The sequence below is a fragment of the Pseudophryne corroboree genome (assembly GCF_028390025.1).
Source record: "Pseudophryne corroboree isolate aPseCor3 chromosome 3 unlocalized genomic scaffold, aPseCor3.hap2 SUPER_3_unloc_7, whole genome shotgun sequence".
NCBI lineage: Eukaryota > Metazoa > Chordata > Amphibia > Anura > Myobatrachidae > Pseudophryne > Pseudophryne corroboree.
This window is the reverse complement of record NW_026967563.1, coordinates 656,646-678,350: the sequence shown is the minus strand read 5'-3', so window position 1 is coordinate 678,350 and position 21,705 is coordinate 656,646. Positions and strand designations below refer to the sequence as shown.

The 21,705-nt window shown below is 45.8% G+C and overlaps 2 pseudogenes; one reads left to right on the top strand and one right to left on the bottom strand.

Moving 5' to 3' along the window:
* Nucleotides 1–19,704: 19,704 nt before the first annotated feature.
* Nucleotides 19,705–19,822, bottom strand: LOC134984653 (5S ribosomal RNA; annotated as a pseudogene).
* Nucleotides 19,823–21,228: 1,406 nt separating this feature from the next.
* LOC134984652 (5S ribosomal RNA) lies at nt 21,229–21,346 on the top strand (annotated as a pseudogene).
* Nucleotides 21,347–21,705: the final 359 nt, after the last annotated feature.

The following is a 21,705-nucleotide window of genomic DNA, read 5'->3' as shown; positions in this document are numbered from 1 at the left end:
GGGGGACGGATCGGCTGCTGTGACAGGGGGGACGGAGCGGCTGCTGTGACAGGGGGGACGGAGCGGCTGCTGTGACAGGGGGGACGGAGCGGCTGCTGTGACAGGGGGACGGAGCGGCTGCTGTGACAGGGGGGACGGAGCGGCTGCTGTGACGGGGGGACGGAGCGGCGGCTGTGAGACAGAGGGGAGAGCCGCGGGCAGACGGGGCAGAGCAGCGCTACAGCAGCTGCTGGAAGGGCTCTCCCCCGTCTGCCCGCAGCTCTCTCCCGTCCCCCAGCCCGCATATCAATTCCACTTTTGTAAAAGTTGAATTGAGATGTCCATTGAATAGGCCAGGTCGGATCCATTCTGACAAATGAATGTCGGAATGGATCCGACTTCAATCGAATATACCCCTAAATGTTTAAATGTTTCTTGTCATGTATTGTTCTGTCTATGTATACTGGTATTAGGACCATCAGCATTATATAAACCATAAAAACGGTAAATATCCTGTTTCTCTAACGTCCTAGTGGATGCTGGGGACTCCGTCAGGACCATGGGGAATAGCGGCTCCGCAGGAGACAGGGCACAAAAGCAAGCTTTTAGGATCACATGGTGTGTACTGGCTCCTCCCCCTATGACCCTCCTCCAAGCCTCAGTTAGGTTTTTGTGCCCGTCCGAGCAGGGTGCAATCTAGGTGGCTCTCTTAAAGAGTTGCTTAGAAAAAGTTTTTAGGTTCTTTATTTTCAGTGAGTCCTGCTGGCAACAGGCTCACTGCATCGAGGGACTTAGGGGAGAGATTTTCAACTCACCTGCGTGCAGGATGGATTGGATTCTTAGGCTACTGGACACCATTAGCTCCAGAGGGAGTCGGAACACAGGTCTCGCCCTGGGGTTCGTCCCGGAGCCGCGCCGCCGACCCCCCTTGCAGATGCTGAAAATTGAAGAGGTCCGGAACCAGGCGGCAGAAGACTTTCAGTCTTCCTCAGGTAGCGCACAGCACTGCAGCTGTGCGCCATTGTCTGTCAGCACACTTCACACAGCGGTCACGGAGGGTGCAGGGCGCGGGGGGGGCGCCCTGGCAGCAATGTAGAATACCTGTATGGCGAAAAATACATCACATATAGCCCTTGAGGCTATATGGATGTATTTAACCCCTGCCAGATATCACAATCTCCGGAGAAGATGCCCGCCGAAAAGGGGGCGGGGCCTATTCTCCTCAGCACACAGCGCCATTTTCCCTCACAGAAAGGCTGTGGGGAAGGCTCCCATGCTCTCCCCTGCACTGCACTACAGAAACAGGGTTAAAACAGAGAGGGGGGGCACTGATTTGGCGATATAAATATATATTAAATGCTATAAGGGAGGAACACTTATATAAAGGTTGTCCCTGTATAATTATAGCATTTTGGTGTGTGCTGGCAAACTCTCCCTCTGTCTCCCCAAAGGGCTAGTGGGTCCTGTCCTCTATCATAGCATTCCCTATGTGTGTGCTGTATGTCGGTACGTGTGTGTCGACATGTATGAGGAAAATGTTGGTGAGGAGGCGGAGCAAATTGCCTGTAATGGTGATGTCACTCTCTAGGGAGTCGACACCGGAATGGATGGCTTACTTATGGAAGTACGTGATCATGTCAACACGCTGCAAGCCGGTTGACGACATGAGACGGCCGGCAAACAAATTAGTACCTGTCCAGGCGTCTCAGACACCGTCAGGGGCTTGTAAAAACGCCCATTTACCTCAGTCGGTCGACAGACCCAGACACGGACACTGATTCAGTGTCGACGGTGAAGAAACAAACGTATTTTCCTTTAGGGCCACACGTTAAGGGCAATGAAGGAGGTGTTACATATTTCTGATACTCCAAGTACCACAAAAAAGGGTATTATGTGTGAGGTGAAAAAACTACCTGTAGTTTTTCCTGAATCAGATAAATTAAATGAAGTGTGTGATGATGCGTGGGTTTTCCCCGATAGAAAATTATTGGCGGTATACCCTTTCCCGCCAGAAGTTAAGGCGCGTTGGGAAACACCCCTCAGGGTGGATAAGGCGCTCACACGCTTATCAGAACAAGTGGCGGTACCATCTACAGATAGGGCCGTACTTAAGGAGCCAGCTGATAGGAGGCTGAAAAATATCCTAAAAAGTATACACACACATGCTGGTGTTATACTGCGACCAGCGATCGCCTCAGCCTGGATGTGCAGAGCTGGCGTGGCTTGGTCGGATTCCCTGACTAAAAATATTGATACCCTTGACAGGGACAGTATTTTATTGACTATAGAGCATTTAAAGGATGCATTTCTATATATGCGAGATGCGCAGAGGGATATTTGCACTCTGGCATCAAGAGTAAATGCGATGTCCATATCTGCAAGAAGATGTTTATGGACACGACAGTGGTCAGGTGATGCAGATTCCAAACGGCACAAAGATGTATTGCCGTATAAAGGGGAGGAGTTATTTGGGGTCGGTCCATGGGACCTGGTGGCCACGGTAACTGCTGGAAAATCCACCGTTTTTTACCCTAAGTCACATCTCTGCAGAAAAAGACACCGTCTTTTCAGCCTCAGTCTTTCGTCCCTATAAGAGTCATATCTGCCCAGGGATAGAGGAAAGGGAAGAAGACTGCAGCAGGCAGCCCATTCCCAGGAACAGAAGCTCTCCACCGCTTCTACTAAGTTCTCAGCATGACGCTGGGACCGTACAGGACCCCTGGATCCTACAAGTAGTATCCAAGGGGTACAGATTGGAATGTCGAGGCGTTTCCCCCCTCGCAGGTTCCTGTAATCTGCTGTACCAAGGTCTCCCTCCGACAGGGAGGCAGTATTGAAAAAAATTCACAAGCTGTATTCCCAGCAGGTGATAATAAAATTACCCCTCCTACAACAAGGAAAGGGGTATTGTTCCACACTATATGGTGGTACTGAAGCCAGAAGGCTAGGTGAGACCGATTCTAAATCTGAAAAATTTGAACACTTACAAGGGTTCAAATCCAGATGGAGTCACTCAGAGCAGTGATAGCGAACCGGGAACAAGGGGACTATATGGTGCCCCGGGACATCAGGGATGCTTACCTCCATGTCCCAAAATTTGCTTTTCTCACCAAGGGTACCTCAGGTTCGTGGTACAGAACTGTCACTATCAGTTTCAGACGATGCCGTTGGATTGTCCAAGGCACCCCGGGTCCTTACCAAGGTAATGACCGAAATGAGGATTCGTCTTCAAAGAAAATGGACGACCTCCTGATAAGAACAAGGTCCAGAGAAGGTCGGAGTAGCACTATCTCAAGTAGTTCTACGACAGCACGGGTGGATTCTAAATATTCCAAAACCGCAGTTGTTCCGACGACACGTCTGCTGGTCCTAGGGTTGATTCTGGACACAGTCCAGGAAAAGGTGTTTCTCCCAGAGGAGAAAGCCAGGGAGTTATCCGAGCTAATCGGGATCCTCCTAAAACCAGGAAAAGTGTCAGTGCATCATTGCACAAGAGTCCTGGTAAAAATGGTGGCTTATTACGAAGCGCTTCCATTCGGCAGATTTCACGCAAGAACTCTTCAGTGGGATCTGCTGGACAAATGGTCCGGATCGCATCTTCAGATGCATCAGCGGATAACCCTATATCCAAGGACAAGGGTGTCTCTCCTGTGGTGATTACAGAGTGCTCATCTTCTAGAGGGCCGCAGATTCGGCATTCAGGATTGGATGCTGGTAACCACGGAGGCCAGCCTGAGAGGCTGGGGAGCAGTCACACAGGGAAAAAATTTCCAGGGAGTGTGGTCAAGCCTGGAGACTTCTCTCCACATAAATATACTGGAGCTAAGGGCAATTTACAAGGCTCTAAGCTTAGCAAGACCTCTGCTTCAAGGGCAGCCGGTGTTGATCCAGTCGGACAACATCACAGCAGTCGCCCACATAAACAGGCAGGGCGGCACAAGAAGCAGGAGGGCAATGGTGGAAGCTGCAAGGATTCTTCGCTGGGCGGAAAATCATGTGATAGCACTGTCAGCAGTGTTCATTCCGGGAGTGGACGACTGGGAAGCAGACTTCCTCAGCAGGCACGACCTCCACCCGGGAGAGTGGGAACTTCATCGGGAAGTTTTCCGCATGATTGTGAACCGTTGGGAAAGACCAAAGGTGGACATGATGGCGTTCCGCCCGAACAAAAAACGGGACAGGTATTGCGCCAGGTCACGAGACCTTCAGGCGATAGCTGTGGACGTCCTGGTAACACCGTGGGTGTAACAGTCGGTGTATATGTTCCCTCCTCTGTTTCTCATAAGGTATTGAGAATTATAAGACGTAGAGGAGTAAGAACTATACTCGTGGCTCCGGATTGGCCAAGAGGGACTTGGTACCCGGAACTTCAAGAGATGCTCACAGAGGACTAATGGCCTCGGGAGCTAAGATGGGATTTGCTTTCAGCAAGAACCATGTCTGTTCCAAGAGGAACCGTGGCATCTGCCTCTAAGAAAGGACCTGCTCCAGCAGGGACCTTGTCTGTTCCAAGACTTACCGCGACTGCGTTTGACGGCATGGCGGTTGAACGCCGGATCCTAAGGGAAAAGGCATTCCGGAAGAGGTCATACCTACCCTGGTCAAAGCCAGGAAGGAGGTGACCGTACAACGTTATCACCACATGTGGTGAAAATATGTTGCGTGGGTGAGGCCAGGAAGGCCCCACGAAAAAAATTTCAACTAGGTCGATTTCTGCACTTCCTGAAAACAGGAGTGTCTATGAGCCTCAAATGGGGTCCATTAAGGTTCAAGTTTCGGCCCTGTAGATTTTCTTCCAGAAAAAATTGGCTTCAATTCCTGAAGTCCAGACGTTTGTCAAGGGAGTATTGCATATACAGCCCCTTGTGTGCCTCCAGTGGCACCGTGGGATCTCAACGTAGTGTTGGGATTCCTAAAATCATTTTGGTTTGAACCGCTCAAATCTGTGGATTTGAAATATCTCACATGGAAAGTGACCATGTTGTGGCCCTGGCCTCGGCCAGGCGACTGTCAGAATTGGGGGCTTGTCTTAAAAAAGCCCATATTTGTTTTTCCATTCGGACAGGGCAGAACTGCGGACTCGTCCCCAGTTTCTTCCTAAGGTGGTGTCAGCGTTTCACCTGAAACAACATATTGTGGTGCCTGCGGCTACTAGGGACTTGGAGGACTCCAAGTTGCTAGACGTTGTCGGGGCCCTAAAAATATATAGATATATATATATATATTTCCGGGACGGCTGGAGTCAGAAAGTCTGACTTGCTGTTTATATTGTAGGCACCCAAAAAGCTGGGTGCTCCTGCTTCTAAGCAGACTATTGCTTGTTGGATTTGTAGTACAATTCAGCTTGCACATTCTGTGGCAGGCCTGCCACAGCCAAAATCTGTAAGTGCCCATTCCACAAGGAAGGTGGGCTCATCTTGGGCGGATGCCCGAGGGGGTCTCGGCTTTAAAATTTTGCCGAGCAGCTACGTGGTCAGGGGGGGAACACGTTTGTAAAATTCTACAAATTTGATACCCTGGCTGAGGAGGACCTGGAGTTCTCTCATTCGGTGCTGCAGAGTCATCCACACTCTCCCGCCCGTTTGGGAGCTTTGGTATAATCCCCATGGTCCTGACGGAGTCCCCAGCATCCACTAGGACGTTAGAGAAAATAAGATTTTACTTACCGATAAATCTATTTCTCGTAGTCCGTAGTGGATGCTGGGCGCCCATCCCAAGTGCGGATTGTCTGCATTACTTGTACATAGTTATTGTTACAAAAATCGGGTTATTATTGTTGTGAGCCATCTTTTTTTAGAGGCTACTTCATTGTTATCATACTGTTAACTGGGTTCAGATCACAAGTTGTACGGTGTGATTGGTGTGGCTGGTATGAGTCTTACCCGGGATTCAAGATCCTTCCTTATTGTGTACGCTCGTCCGGGCACAGTACCTAACTGAGGCTTGGAGGAGGGTCATAGGGGGAGGAGCCAGTACACACCATGTGATCCTAAAAGCTTGCTTTTGTGCCCTGTCTCCTGCGGAGCCGCTATTCCCCATGGTCCTGACGGAGTCCCCAGCATCCACTACGGACTACGAGAAATAGATTTATCGGTAAGTAAAATCTTATTTTTTATGCTTTGTATCCTAATATTGGATTACATCAGAATGTAAAATGAAACTGCGTATGTGATATTATTTGTGTAGAAGTGAGCGATGGCGGTTAAGGTGCGTACACACGGTGAGATTCTCGCTATGCGACAGGGGCTAAGACGGCATTGCAGGCGTATAATGACTGTGCTAGCGATACTGACTATGTGCAAAGTGTCAATTTTGACGATCTTTTCTACGAGATGACTTGCCTGCACAGTCTATACGTGCGATGCCGTCCACGCGGGACTGCACATCGGCATCGCAATTGCAAGGTGACTTTCACCGTGCGATTTGCTCTAACTTTACTTACGATTTTGACTATATAGTCAAATTCGTAAGAAAATATCTCACCGTGTGTACACACCATTATATGCGCTAAGCATCCAATTTCTATGGGCTACTGGAACCCCTTCCCTCCTCAGCTGCTACTCATATAACAAACAGGTGCTAGCGCAGCCCTCCCAAACATAGCATATACACACATACCCCCAACACCACATATATATATACACACACACACACACCACCACATATACACATTACACACACATAAAGTAACCCCACACCCCCACATATAGTACGTACGTACTTACACACACACACACACACACACACACACACACACACACACACACAGTACACACACATAAAGTACCCCCACATATAGTACGTACGTACACACACACACACACACACACATAAAGTACCCCCACATATAGTACGTACGTACGTACGTACGTGCGTACACACACACACACACTACACACACACATAAAGCACACACACATAAAGCACACACACTACACACACACACGCACACACACACACCACCATATATACACATTACACACACAAAGTATACACACAACATATACACACATAAAGTACACACACACACATCTCCGCCACCACATATACACACAAAGTACACACCCAAAACCACATATACACGCACACACAGAAAGTACACACACACCACCACATATACACGCACACACAGAAAGTACACACACACCACCACATATACACATACAGTACACACTACACACACATTAAACCCCACCCACCACCACATACACACACACACACACACACACACACACACATAAAGTACACCCACCCACCACATATACACACACACACACACACACACACACACACACACACACACATAAAGTACACCCACCCACCACATATACACACACAGTACACACACTCCATCACCACATATACACACACAGTACACACACCCCATCACCACATATACACACACAGTACACACACCCCATCACCACATATACACACACAGTACATACATTACACAAAAAGTACACACACACACAAACTCTACCACCATATATACAAAGTACACACACACACACACACACACACCACCACCACCACACATAGACACACATTACACACAAACACCCCCATATACACAAACACTACCACATATACACCCACAGTACACACAAAGTACACACACACAAGTTTACTACCACATATACACACACAAAGTACACACAAACACCCCCACCACCACATATGCACACACACCCATCATCACATATACACACCCAGTATACACTAAACACACACACACAGTACACACTATACACACACACACACACAGTACACACTACACACACAAATAGTAAACACACATTAATTAAGAGCAATTACTCTTGCTAGGCTTCCTGCAGTCCTGCATCAGCAGCAGCTCCCCGTACAGTCTGGGGGCGGAGCTTAAGGCTGTGAATGAGAGAAGGACCCCCCAGTGAAGCAGTGACTGGAGGAAAGGGAGGGGCGGCCACCACACTGCCTGCACGGCACCGTGGCAACCCAGTGAAAGTGCAGGACGGAGTCGGAGCCGTTGGAGGAGGTAGGGCATGGGAGAGAGGAGGCCGCTGACAGTCCATGATAGGAAAAACATTTTTCTGTCAATGTTGTCAATTTGCTGTGGGCCTATTTTCAATGGGGGGCCTGGAGCTGCAGCTCCATCCGCCCCATTGTTAATCCGGCTCTGGCTACCCCCGCCAGCATATCGCAGCGGTCCCGCTGCGCGTCGATGCTCCCACGCACCAACGGCTGGTATCGGGTGCAGGGCGCAGGTGGGGGGGGGGGGGGGTGCCCTGGGCAGTATGTTTAACTTCAAGAGCCCATATACAATGGGTAGCCACTGTATATGGTCCCCTGCCTGCATATACGGGTTATAATATAACGGGCTACCGTGTGCCGATAAGGGGCGGGCTTAGCCCTCACAGCTAGATACAGCGCCATTTTTCCTCAATGTCCCCGCCAAACAAGTGTATTGCACAAACAAGGGGGGGGGGGGCACATACTGTTAGTGTTATGTAGGAATGTATAACAATTTGGAAATGGGCATGTACTTATGGTTGTGTATACACTCTGTGTGCTCCCTGTCAGATATACACTTGTGTCGACATGTGTGAATGTTCTGTCACAAATGCCTCTGGGGTTCATTGTCGGCATCGCCAACGCCTGTTTGGTACTTGTTACTGTAGATACTGAGTCAACAGATCGGTTGTGTTATACTTGTTCATAGTAACACGGTATGGGAGACACAGTAGTATGTGGGTGACCCTGTCGGCACCAACTGTTATTACCGGGTGTAAATTGACATGCTGTAACTAACTTATACCTGTGTGTGTGTATATATATATATATATATATATATATATATAGGTATTTAATATGATTTGCTTCCATGAGCCTGTACCTCGAGCACAGACATTGTAGTATTTGTGGGGGAGTGTTGTTAAAATGATAAATGTATATTTCCCTTGGACCCCTCGGGGTCACAAGAATGTTATTTTGCCTGGTTCCTACTCCCTGCTGTCGACGAATACTAGGTTTTCTGTCGACCATAAGGTTTCCTGTCAGATCCACAACTGGGGCATTCAGTACATGGTCATACACATTCAGAACACATTAATGTCATTTGGGTCCCGAAGGTTCCGGACAATACGCTTATATGTATCTTATATGTGTCACGATCCGGGTACTGAGACTCCATTTTCCCTTCTGGATGCACGTCCTCCATGTGCCTCTGCTGTCACTCCTGTCCCTGTGCGCGTCTGGGCGCATGAAGTTCTGCTGTTGCGGCCTCCGCCGCCATTACTACATGTTTCACAGTACTTAATTCCCCTTCTGTGTGTGTTCATGGGCGCAGCCATGTTAGACTCCAGTCACATGACATTATTCCTCCTATCCACAGTGCTGACAATGCTGGAGCCTTGTCATAATTGCCAGACCAATCCCTGCTATGCAGCAGGTATAAATATCCTGTCCCGGCTCCCAAAAGATGGTCAGTGCTTCAATTGTCTTCAGTGTTTCCAGCCTGCAAGCTTCACTACAGACTCTATCCTGCGATTCCATTCTGCAGTTCAGCCTGACTTCCCTGGTGATTAGACTCTGCAGTGTAACCTGACTCTCCAGTGATTAACCCTCTACAGTCTACTCTGATTCCTGCATTTGAAACTTTGGCTTTTCAGTAACCATCCTTCATTTCTCAGTTACCAGCGCACTCCGTCTTCTTTCCTCATTTACCTACAAACCCCAGTTTCGTTTCTCATCTTCCAGCGAACCCCAGCTTCATTTATTGTTTACAGAACTTTCCTCCATATTCCAGGTTCCTGATCTTAACCAATTGTGCACCTAATTATCACTTGTGACTTTCTATTATTCTTTTGCACATTATTTGACTTTTTATTTAATAAAAGCACTTAAGGCATTTCCAGTTGTCTTGGTCACGCCCTCGGGCATTCATTGCTACTGTCATTACGCATTTCCAGGAGTCCCATAGCTCCTCCTAAATTCTAGTACCCATCAGCCCCTACAACTGAGGCTCCCAGTCACGGTCATCAGCCCTCAGTTGTGACAATATGTATCTATAGGTGGGATATGTGTGTATATGTGTATTACGATATGTGTATTCATCTTATGATTTATAATGAATGCTGCAGTAATAGTATTCTTTCTCATGTGCTGGTCGCTCTGTTGATAAAGCTCTAGGTCGGCCATGACGAGTTGGTCTCCCGTCCTCTCAAGGAGTCCGAATATTTATTCTTTTCCCGTGGCGGATAGAATACTGTGAAAGTCAACTCCTGGTCGACACGGCGTCCTGTCACGGAGGATCGTACACAGGAAGCTAAGTGATATTTTATTTCTATTCTTTGGACTTATTTGCATTACATGCACAGGAGGGAGTGTTTATATTCGGAAGGACATCCGATAGAATTATCCTACAGAGATAGGGGATTTTCCTTATGTTGGGTCTTCTCTGTACATCGCGGCAGGCTGCAGTGTGTATACAGGAGGTGGCCGGGGAAAGGCAGAGGCTAACTCCGAGAGATACTGGAGTTTTTTCCCTGGGACGGTGTGCCGCTGTTTGGGGAGGCCTCAGTTCAGTCAGTCTCAGCGGATACTGCTGATAAATCTAACTTGGTGAGTTAGATTCCCTCACAACGGTTGGTCACGCATTCTGTTGTGGGATGCAGTCACTTTAACTAGTCGATACCGGTATTTTTTCCTTTTCTGTGTAGTTGGAGGGTGAAAGGTAAGTGTTCTGCAGCCTTGGTAGGTTCGCAGAAGCGGATGTTGTGTTCTGTTTCTCAAACATCCACCGCATGGGCTGAGTCTACCCGCCTGGACCCCACTCCGGTGGGGACTCGTCTACTACTTTTCAGTTAGTCCGGGAATAGACCAGAACCCGTGAGTTACTTGTAGAATCCAGAAGGGGACTGTCTGGAGTTACAGTTGTTTTCCCTCACTGTTTTCCTAATAGATCTTACCGTTTCCCCCCTGGAAGGGGAGATAAAATCGCGACGCCATATCAGAGGTGCGTCAGGTTCAGGGCCTTATCCTCCTGTCCCGGTTAAAAAAAAAAAAGTTTACAAGCGTCGTTCTACGCATTCAGATTACCTGAAACGATAGCCAGGATGGTCTTTGCCATTTCACTGGAGTGATGGTAGTGTGATGGTTTTCTTTAAATAGTAAGATCCATTGTTATTCTGTAATGAGATGTTCGCCTGATTGAGGCGAGGTCAAGTAACGAGTGGTGCAAATCGTTATTTCTCTCTGTTCTTCAACACAGGGAAGGGCTGATGTTCCCAACGACGCAGATGTTGGAGGTGGTCAGAGTAGATACTGAACGGTTGAGGTTCTGTGCTTTCCTCTGGTAAGAGGTCTGAGGACTCTAGTCGGATCAGATTTGCAGTACCAATCCATCTGTTGTTCCATTGATGAAGAAGTTGGGTGTGGCCTAAGAGGCCTTTTTCGGTGAGCAGGTCAAATTCCAGAGTGGTTTTCACAGGACCTGTTGGGAATGTGGTCCTGGGCTCACCGGCACATGCACCGGAATATAACTAATGGCCAGGATATCACTCCTGTGAGGTCTCCTCAGTTCTCACTTCCTAGAGGGATGAAGATTCGGGATTCACGATTAGGTCCTGGTGTACATGTGTGCAGATCTCCGAGGCTGGGGAGCAGTCCTTGGATGGGAAATATTTTCAGAGGAAAAGGTCAAGCTGAGAAGCTTGTCTACAATAAGCTTTCTTGAAGTAAGAGCTATATTCAACGAACATATTCTTCATGAGCTGCCGGTGTTAATTCTGTCAGACGACTTGGCAGCAGTGGCGTAAGTAAGCTGCTAGGGCGGAACAAGGAGCGAAGCGACAGTGGCAGAAGCTGAAGTCGTTTTCTGCTGGGTGGTAAGACTGGTAACTGTTTTATTAGCTGTCTTGGTTCCGGACGTAAACGACGGAGAAATAGATTTCCTCTGCGGACGCGCTCTCCATCCGGGAGAAATAGTGTCGTCATAGAGACGTTTTAATGAAGTGACAAGTCTTTGAGGAGGGCCTCAATTGGACATGTTGTCGTCTCGCCTCAACGAGAGACCTCAGGAATATGGTTCCAGGTCAAGGGACACTCAAGCTATAGCAGTGGATGGCCTCGTGACACCTTGGGGGTTTTCAGTCAGTTTATGTGTCCCCTCCGCTTTCACTCTGCTGAAGGTGATGAACGTAAGAAGAACAGATGTTCCGGCGATACCCATTGTTCCGGTATAGCCAAGGAGGGCTTGGTATCCAGTTCTTCAAGATTTATTCATAGAAAATCCCTGTCCTCTTCCTCTACGGGAGGAAACTGTTACAGCAAGATCCGAGTGTGTATTAGGACTTATCGCAGCTGCGTTTGACGTAGTAGCGGTTGAACGCAATATCCTAGTCCGATCTGGTTTTCCCAGTGAGGTCATTTCCACACTTCTTCAGACTAATAAAGAAGTAACGGCGAAGCCTTAACACCATGTTTGGCGTGAATATGTGTCTTGCTGTAAATCTAAGAAGCTTCCTACGGCAGTCTTTCAGCTGAGTCGTTCTTATCCGTTCTTTGCAAGCAGGTGTGGATGCAGTTAGACTCCGTTTCACAATAATTTTGGACTTGTAAATTTTCTTTAAAAAAAAAAGAATTGGCCACTTTTCCGGAAGTTAAGACTTTTGTGAAAGGAGTACCGCACATCCAACCTCCATTTGTGCCCCATTGGCACAATGGGCTTTTGACGTGGTGTTGCGTTTCTTGTGTCTCACTGATTGGAACCTTTTATTAAAGGTTGTGTTAAAATTTTTCTCTTGGAGAGTGGTCATGCTTTTGCTTTGTAGGCGACCGCAAGGTGGTTGTTGGAAGTAGTGGCTTTGTCTTACAAGAGCCCCTGTTTGGTCTTCCAAGTGGATAGAATTGAGAACTCGGATTGTAGTTCTGCCGAAAGGGTTTTGGGGTTTTTCAAAAACCTGCCTTTTTTCGATGCCGGTGGTAAGTTCAGCATTGACTGATTCAATCTTTCTCGATATAGTCAGGGCTGTGAAGATTTATGTCGCCATTTGGGCTCAGTTTGGGGAAACAGAGGCTCTGTTTGTCCGGTATACTCCCAGCGTGCTTGGGGCACCTGTGTCTCTGCAGTCTGTTTCCTGCTGGATCTGTGATACGATTCGGTGTGCTAGTTCTACGGCTGGATTGCCATTACCGAAGTCGGGGGAGACCCATTCTACTAGGAAGATGGGTTATTTTTGGCCAGTTGCCCCAGTTATCTAGGTGGGTTAGCTTTGCCAAGCAGTTACTTGGTCGGGTTTCAAACACCTTTGCTAAGCTCTACAAGTTTGATACCCTGGATGATGGGGACCTCATGTTTGCTCAATCGGTGCTGCAGAGTCGTCCGCACTCTCCCGCCTGTTATGGAGCTTTGGTATTGACCCCATGGTCCTTTTGGAGTCCCCAGCATCCTCTAGGACGTAAGAGAAAATAGGATTTTAATACCTACTGGTAAATCCTTTTCTCCTAGTCCATAGAGGATGCTGGGCGCCCGTCCCAGTGCGTACGGTGTCTGCTGCTATTGTTTTTGGTGGCACTTTGTGGTGTTTCTTCTCTGTCAGGCTGATGTTGTACATGCCATGGCATGTGATTTCTTATTGTTGGTTGGCTAACACACAGGTTGTGTTGCATATTCTCTCAGCATATGGCTGTATGGTTTTCATACCGTGGGCTGGTGTTCTGAAGAAGGCCAGGTCTTGCGGTATGTTCGTGGTGTGAGCTGGTATAACACTGTGTTTAAATTATACATTCTTTCCTCAAAATGTCCGTCTCTCCTGGGCACAGTTTTCTAACTGAGGTCTGGAGGAGGGGCATAGAGGGAGGAGCCAGTTCACACCCAGTTTAAGTCTTTATAGTGTGCCCAAGCTCCTGCGGATCCATCTATACCCCATGGTCCTTTTGGAGTCCCCAGCATCCTCTATGGACTAGGAGAAAAGGATTTACCGGTAGGTATTAAAATCCTATTATTATTATACAGGTGGAGCAGCCTGTGGTGTCCTGTTGTTGTTGTTGTTGCTATTGTTGTTGTTGTTGTTATTGTTATTATTATTATTATTATTATTATTATTTAGAGGGAGCAGCCTGTGGTGTCTTGTTATTATTATTATTATTATTATTATTATAATACAGGGGGAGCAGCCAGTAGTGTCTTGTTGTTGTTGTTGTTGTTGTTGTTATACAGGGGGAGCAGCCTTTGGTGTCCTGTTATTATTATAATACAAGAGTAGCAGCCTGTGGTGTCCTGTTATTATTATAATACAGGAGGGGCAACCTGTGGAATCCAGTTATAATAATAATAATAATAATTATTATTATTATTATTATTATTATTATTATTATTATACAGAGGGAGCAGCAGCCTGTGGTGTCCTGTAATTATTATTAATTTACAAGAGGAGCAGCTTGTGGTGTCCTGTTATTATTATACAGGGTGAGCAGCCTGTGGTGTCCTGTTATTATAATACATGGGAGTAGCCTGTGGTGTCCTATTATTATTATGATTATTATTTTATTATTATTATTATTATTTTTATACTGGGGTGCAGCCTTTCGTGTTGTTGTTGTTGTTGTTGTTATTATTATTATTAATTTTATTATATGAAATTGTGGGGATTGAAGATATTGCTCAATTTCTAGGATATATTAAAGCAGAGACCATAATATCCCTGGCATGTGTAACAGATGATAATTGGAGCAGTATAAAGCAAATGTATATCACACTCCTGGGACTGTCACAGTGACATCATTTATATCTATAGTAATAATACAGGGACATGACTGGGGAGGTGAGGGTGACCTGGGAATGTCATAGTGACCTCACTAATATCTATAGTAATAATACAGGGACATGATTGGGGAGGTGAGGGGATCTGGGAGCGTCACAGTGACATCACTAATATCTATAGTAATAATACAGGGACATGATTGGGGAGGTGAGGGGATCTGGGAGTGTCACAGTGACATCACTTATATCTATAGTAATAATACAGAGACATGACTGGGGAGGTGAGGGGTCTGGGAATGTAACAGTGACCTCACTAATATCTATAGTAATAGTACAGGGACATGATTGGGGAGGTGAGGGGGACCTGGGAGTGTCACAGTGACATCACTTATATCTATAGTAATTATACAGGAACATGACTGGGGAGATGAGGGGTCTGGGAATGTAACAGTGACCTCACTAATATGTATAGTAATAATACAGGGACATGATTGGGGAGGTGAGGGGGACCTGGGAGTGCCACAGTGACAAGAGAAAGAAAGTGGACTTCTTTGTGGGCGCATTTTTGTGAAGAAATAATGAGATATTCTCAAAGAATAAAACTTCAACTTTTATTACAAATGATTTATTCAATCTCCTGAGAACAAATAATGGGGCTGATGTATTAACCTGGAGATGGCATAAGGAAGTGATAAACCAGTGAAAAATTAAAGGTGATACACTCACAAGCCAATCACCTCCTAACTGTTAATTTACATATTGGAACTGATTGGTTGGTGTGTTTATCACCTTGCATTTATCACTGGTTTATCATTTCCTTATAAAGATGAGCGGGTTCGGTTTTACTCGGTTCTCAAAACGCCATTTTATGCCTTCTCCAGGTTAATACATCTGCCACATTGTTTCTTGCCGCCTCCCCCCGTCTGTCTCCTGCTGCCTTTCCCCTGCCTGTCTCCGGCCACCTTTCACCTGCCTGTCTCCAGCCACCTTTCCCCTGCCTGTCTCCTTCAGCCTTTCCCCTGCTTGTCTCCTGCAGCCTTTCCCCTGCCTGTCTCCTGCAACCTTTCCCCTGCTTGTCTCCTGCAGCCTTTCCCCTGCCTGTCTCCTGCAGCCTTTCCCCTGCCTGTCTCCTGCAGCCTTTCCCCTGCCTGTCTCCTGCAGCCTTTCCCATGCCTGTCTCCTGCAGCCTTTCCCCTGCTTGTCTCCTGCAGCCTTTCCCCTCTCTGTCTCCTGCAGGCTTTCCCTTGCCTGTCTCCTGCAGCCTTTCCCCTGCCTGTCTCCTGCCACCTCTGCTACACCATCGGCTGGATCTGTGAAACCTGAGGTCACGGAGACTGTACGCCGCAGCTCCATGAATGAGGCCATGAAAATTCCCTCAGGAGACCCTGTCCCTTCACAACCAATTCTCACCCTTACACCACTTCATGGCTGCAGCCATACTCGTCTGACAACTCAGGACACATAGAGCACATGCTCCGTACGGGTCTTGCACATGACCGGTGTACCGAACATCAGCTCATTGTGACTCCACCCACAATAGCGCTACAATCTAGATCAGGCCCACTATGCAGTACAGCCTTATGGGGCTGGGTCACAGGAACCTTGGAGACACTGACCAGGACTCTATGGCTGTGGGGAAACAGGAGACTTAATGATCACTCTATTCCACATTTACTATGTTACATGTGCAATATGTTTTATGTATTATATTTATTCCAGGAACTCCAGCTGTGAGGAACAGACTCTTTATTACACATCACACGTTCTGTATTCTCTCTGATTCACAAAGGATGGACAAGGACAGGAGTCACAGGACTGAAAAGATAATAAATATCACCCTGGAGATCATCTACCTACTGACTGGGGAGGTGAGTGGATCTGGGAGCGTCTCAGTGACCTTATATCTATAGTAATAATACAGGGACATGACTGGGGAGGTGAGTGGATCTGGGAGCGTCACAGTGACCTTATATCTATAGTAATAATACAGGAACATTACTGGGGAGGTGAGGGGATCTTGGAGCGTCACAGTGATTTATATCTATAGTAATCATACAGGGACATGACTGGGGAGGTGAGGTGATCTGGGAGTGTCACAGTGACATCACTTATATCTATAGTAACAATACAGGAACATGACTGGAGAGGTGAGGGGGACCTGGGAGCATCACAATGACCTTATATGTAGAGTAATAATACAGGGACATGACTGGGGAGGTGAGGGGATCTGGGAGCATCACAGTGACCTAATATCTATAGTAATAATAAAGGGACATGACTGGGGAGGTGAGTGGATCTGGGAGTGTCACAGTGACCTCACTAATATCTACAGTAATAATGCAGGGACATGACTGGGGAGATTAGGGGATCTGGGAGCGTCACAGTGACCTTATATCTATAGTAATCATACATGGACATGACTGGGGAGGTGAGTTTATCTGGGAGTGTCACAGTGACCTCACTAATATCTACAGTAATAATACAGGGACATGACTGGGGAGGTGAGGGGATCTGGGAGTGTCAAAGGGACCTTATATCTATAGTAATAATACAGGGACATAACTGGGGAGATGAGAGGATCTGGGAGCATCACAGTGACCTTATATCTATAGTAATAATACAGGGACATGACTGGGGAGGTGAGAAGATTCGGGAGTGTCACAGTGACATCACTTATATCTATAGTAATAATACAGGGACATGACTGGGGAGGTGATAGGATCTGGGAGCATCACTGTGACCTTATATCTATAGTAATAATACAGGGACATGACTGGGGAGGTGAGGGGATCTGGGAGTGTCACTGTGACATTACTAATATCTATAGTTATAATACAGGGATATGACTGGGGAGATTAGGGAATCGGATCGTAACAGTGAGGTCACATATCTATACTAATAATACAGCGATGTCAGTGGGGAGGTGAGGGGGTCTTAGAGCATCGCAGTGACATCACTTGTATCTATAGTAATAATATAGGGACATGACTGGGGAGGTGACGGGATCTGGGCGCGTCACAGTGACATCACTTATATCTATAGTAATAATACAGGGACATGACTGGGGAGGAAAGGGGATCTGGGAGCGGCGCAGTGATGTCACATATCTATAGTAATAACACAGGGACATGAGAGGGGAGGTGAGGTGATCTGGGCGTGTCTCAGTGACATCACATATCTATAGTTTTATAGGGACATAACTGGGGAGGTATAGGGATCTGGGATTGGCACAGTGAAGTCACATATATCTATAGTAATAATAGAGGGACATGACTGGGGAGTTGAAGGGATCTGGGAGCATCACTTTGATGTCACATATATCTATAGGAATAATACAGGGACATGACTGGGGAGGTGAAGGGATTTGGGAGTGTCACAGTGATGTCACTTTTGTCTATAGTAATAATACAGGGACATGACTGGGGAGGTGAGGGGATTTGGTAGTGTCACAGTGATGTCACTTTTGTCTATAGTAATAATACAGGGACATGAATGGGGAGATGAAGGAATCTTAGGGCTTCATAGTGACGTCACTCATCTCTATAGTAATAATACAGGGACATGACTGTGAAGGTGATAGGATCTGGGAGCGTCACAGTGACCTTATATCTATAGTAACAAGGAAGGTTGGTGATTCCGCACCAGTATTACACAATTACATGTGTTTACAAACATAGAACATAGAAACATAGAATTTGTCGGCAGATAAGAACCACTTGGCCCATCTAGTCTGCCCCTTTTTTTTTTTTTTATATATTATTTTTTTTTTTATCACTAACCTTATTTGTTCCTTATTTCTTTGTAAGGATATCCTTATGTCTATCCCATGCATGTTTAAATTGCTCTACTGTCTTAGCCTCTACCACCTCTGATGGGAGGCTATTCCACTTGTCCACTACCCTTTCTGTGAAATAATTTTTCCGCAAATTTCCCCTGAACCTCCCCCCCTCCAGTCTCAGTGCATGTCCTCGTGTCCTATTGCTTCTCTTCATTTGGAGAATGTTTCCCTCCTGGACTTTGTTAAAACCCTTCATATATTTGAAAGTTTCTATCATGTCCCCCCTTTCTCTTCTCTGCTCCAAACTATACATATTGAGATTTCTTAGTCTTTCTGGGTATGTTTTGTGATGTAGGCCATGCACCATTTTAGTTGCCCTCCTTTGTACAGTTTCTAATGTATTAATATCCTTTTGAAGATATGGCCTCCAGAACTGAATACAGTATTCTAGATGAGGCCGTACCAATGACCTATACAGTGACCAGTATACATTTATACGGAGATAATCTCTTATTGCCATCTGGTGGTGCACCCAGAGTCAGGAAAAAGCTAGAGCAAACATAGAATAAAGAAGACTCTTGTTTGGGTGCACTCTTGTTAAATGTGTATTTGTGAATAATATTAAGACATAAAGTTTTATTATGCTTTATTAAAATATTGTCCGTATCCACTCATTCTCCCCATGAAATTATTGTAAATCACAAGAAGGAGATACCCACAAATGTATTTGTTGGGGAAAAAAAGGTTACAAACGGGGTTAGTATGTCCTGGTTTAGTCTATCCCAATATAGACTGGCATGGAGGTGTAGATATAATCGCCATACACCTGTTCTCATGCCATACCAGTACAAGCAATGGTTGTGTTAATGGGACCAAAATTGGTCATGCAAAAGTAGGTATCAATTACACCGGGAGTGTGTATAGCATATATACTACCTCGTCCTGTCCTCAGCACACAAACCCTAATGGGTGTGCCTGATATGGTTGGAATTAATAATTCCTAATTAATTCTCGCCTGAGAAAATAACCATACATCTGTTCTCATACCGTATCAGTACAGGCAGCGCATATATTGATGAGACCAAAGTTAATCATGTACACATATTCTTGCCTGAAAAAAAATCAGGAAAAATAAATACAGGTGGGAAAGAAGATGTAGTGGTGATACTGCTGTTGGTATTGAGTTTTAAATTGAAACAGCCTCAGATTACTACACTGGGTATTCTCTGAGGGTCACCCCTCAGATACTGACCCAGCCCATCACCGTTTTGCTTCCAAGATCAGACGAGGTTGGGCTCTAGCGGTGAGGTATGATAGTAACCTGTAAATGAGGTGTTCCACTCACCAATGAGAGTGCACCTAATCAGTAGATTAAGGGAGAAGTGTGGATCTGCTGTCTATGTTAGACCTGGGATTGCTCCCAGGAATCATGGATGAGAGTCCACGAAAATAAGGAAAGTAATGAATTCTTTATTAGAAATAAGAAGATAACACAATACACTATTCAGGCATAATTGCACATCTGTATTGTCTATGGTATGTGTTCACGGTGTCTCCGTATGCGTAAATCGTGGAAAATGCCCTATTATGGGAGAAAATTTCATCCACACATTTTCATTTCAATTTGAACAACATATCCAATAGTATCAGAAAGAAAGGTCTCAGATGCAGTGTATGTAAGAATATATGACGGGTGAAGGTAATATAGTAATCAAGTACAGCATACGTGTATCACGGCTGGAGCTATCATCTCCATTCATTGGTTACACCTAGGATAGATATGCTGTCTTAAACATCAATTAGTGTATACGCCACCGAATAATTACAAAAACTGATAGAAAAAATAATATCAAAGGTGATACCGATTACCGCCCAGGTCCCTGGGTCAGTTAAGGGTGATTGGTAGTATTGGTATTCTCCCGTGTAGGATCCAATTGCATACCTTGCTCAGAGTCCTTATTGCATATTTGGATAGGAAAACGCGTTTCACCCGTAACAACGGGCTTGCTCACTTCCAATGCTGAAGTGAGCATTGGAAGTGAGCAAGCCCGTTGTTACGGGTGAAACGCGTTTTCCTATCCAAATATGCAATAAGGACTCTGAGCAAGGCATGCAATAGGATCCTACACGGGAGAATACCAATACTAAGAATCACCCTTAACTGACCCAGGGACCTGGGCGGTAATCGGTATCACCTTTGATATTATTTTTTCTATCAGTTTTTGTAATTATTCGGTGGCGTATACACTAATTGATGTTTAAGACAGCATATCTATCCTAGGTGTAACCAATGAATGGAGATGATAGCTCCAGCCGTGATACACGTATGCTGTACTTGATTACTATATTACCTTCACCCGTCATATATTCTTACATACACTGCATCTGAGACCTTTCTTTCTGATACTATTGGATATGTTGTTCAAATTGAAATGAAGATGTGTGGATGAAATTTTCTCCCATAATAGGGCATTTTCCACGATTTACGCATACGGAGACACCGTGAACACATACCATAGACAATACAGATGTGCAATTATGCCTGAATAGTGTATTGTGTTATCTTCTTATTTCTAATAAAGAATTCATTACTTTCCTTATTTTCGTGGACTCTCATCCATGATTCCTGGGAGCAATCCCAGGTCTAACATAGACAGCAGATCCACACTTCTCCCTTAATCTACTGATTAGGTGCACTCTCATTGGTGAGTGGAACACCTCATTTACAGGTTACTATCATACCTCACCGCTAGAGCCCAACCTCGTCTGATCTTGGAAGCAAAACGGTGATGGGCTGGGTCAGTATCTGAGGGGTGACCCTCAGAGAATACCCAGTGTAGTAATCTGAGGCTGTTTCAATTTAAAACTCAATACCAACAGCAGTATCACCACTACTTCTTCTTTCCCACCTGTATTTATTTTTCCTGATTTTTTTTCAGGCAAGAATATGTGTACATGATTAACTTTGGTCTCATCAATATATGCGCTGCCTGTACTGATACGGTATGAGAACAGATGTATGGTTATTTTCTCAGGCGAGAATTAATTAGGAATTATTAATTCCAACCATATCAGGCACACCCATTAGGGTTTGTGTGCTGAGGACAGGACGAGGTAGTATATATGCTATACACACTCCCGGTGTAATTGATACCTACTTTTGCATGACCAATTTTGGTCCCATTAACACAAGCATTGCTTGTAC